Genomic DNA, 1,774 nt, shown 5'->3' on the forward strand with positions numbered 1-1,774 from the left:
TTTATTTTTTTAAAAAAAAAAAATTTAAGATTGAATTTTTTAAATTAAATTAATAAAAAAAATGATATTTTAATCAAATAAAACGGTGAGTTTTGAGTAGACTAACGGAAGTTAACAAAAATTGACGGTAGGGAGTTTTCTTGTAGTTTCGAGTTACCCAGTGACTAAATTTCCAAAAAAAAATACCCAAGGAGTTTTTTAAAAAAGCGCGTTTACCTAAGGATTTTAGATATAATTTCCCTAAAAAAAATTAAAAAATCAAAATTAATTAAGCATGCCACATTTGCTGAACATGCTGAAAAAATGATGAGAAAATACAAAATAGCATTTTTATATAAACAGAAATTTCCTCCAAACTGGTTTGGAGGAAATTTCTTTCAACCTACTTGGCTACTTTAATAGGTACAAGTGTCATCTCTCACATTTTTTAAATATTTTTAAGAGTCATTTATTGTCATTCTACTAACCCAAGAATTTAAACATTAATTTTTGATAAATCTAAGGATGTTGAATGACACAAGTCAGTGATGTCACTTATTGAGGTGGAAAATGATCCTTTCTGTTTCAAATAAAATGGATAGTATTCATTTATTTGATTTAGGAGGGCAAGATTGTCATTTTCTTTTTAAGGGCAAATTTTTTGGACTAGTTTGCGCTCCTAAATGTACTAAACGGATACACAATTTTAAATGAAATGGAGATGATCTGTTTCCGAGGTTTTGGAGGAAATTTCCTCCAAATTAGCTTGGAGAAAATTTCCTCCAAATTTACTTCAATCTATATCAACTAGTCTAAGAAAAAGGCTTTCTTAAACAAAGCCGTGTTTGAATAACTTGTTTCCTTCTTTCTTCACTACGTAACATTTATAGTTTCTGATGAGTTTAACTATAAATGTTACGTAACGTTTATAGTTACGTAACATTTGTAATGGATAGTAGTTGACTTCACTACGTAACGTTTTGGTATATATAGTAGTTGACTTGGAAATTGGATATGGAACACTTGTAATGCAGGCTGAGATTGGAGCAAGTGGGGAGTACATTTATGGTTTATTTTGATGATGAATAAAACCAAAACGAAAAAGATGTCCAACCACCCATGAAATTGCGTCTCTAGCTAAGTTGCGTCTCTAGCTAAGTCTGGAGTGAACATTGAATAAAGGTGATCAAAGAAGATTAGACCATATTGTGGTGATAATTGTATAACGCGTCTTTCTCGTAATAAAACAAATATTTTGGCATATGGTCCACAATCTTTGGAAATATAAAGATAATAAGAAAAATATATATAAAGATAATTCCGTAATCAGGCAAAATAGAAAAGAAGAAAAATATAAAGGTAACTGGTGCGGTGATCAAGTTTCTTGGTGTTCGTGTCAAAAATTTATGAAGCTACGTAATTCATTTGATGCTAGGAGTACTAACTCTTTTACTAACAGATGCTTACTAAACGGATGTGTAGTTTATTCATTAGAGAAAATAAAATAATTAATTAAGATAAATGTAACCAATATTAATGAATAAGTTACACATCAGTTTAGTAAGCCTCTTTTAGTAAAAGAGTTAGTATTCCTAGTATTTTTCTTCCTTTTAATTTTTGTTTACATACAGTGATGTGGTTGTTTTGGAACTTTTTGTTGGGTTGCCTAGCAATTTGTTTTTCTTTGTTGTAATTTCTTAGTTGATGTACTTTAGGAAAAAAAAAAAAAAAACAAAACAAAACCAATCCAAAGGAAAAATGAGATGCAACTGATCTAGCAAAGACTTGACTCCCT

General features: G+C 29.7%; 1 protein-coding gene across 1 annotated transcript in view; it reads right to left on the reverse strand.

Annotated features, from left to right (window-relative positions):
* The window catches only part of LOC132170519 (G-type lectin S-receptor-like serine/threonine-protein kinase B120), a 13,141-nt gene that overhangs the window by 2,058 nt on the left and 9,309 nt on the right, over positions 1-1,774 (reverse strand). The gene's annotated exons all lie outside the window — the stretch shown is intronic.

Source organism: Corylus avellana, chromosome ca1 (assembly GCF_901000735.1).
Source record: "Corylus avellana chromosome ca1, CavTom2PMs-1.0".
In the NCBI taxonomy this organism is placed as follows: Eukaryota; Viridiplantae; Streptophyta; class Magnoliopsida; order Fagales; family Betulaceae; genus Corylus; species Corylus avellana.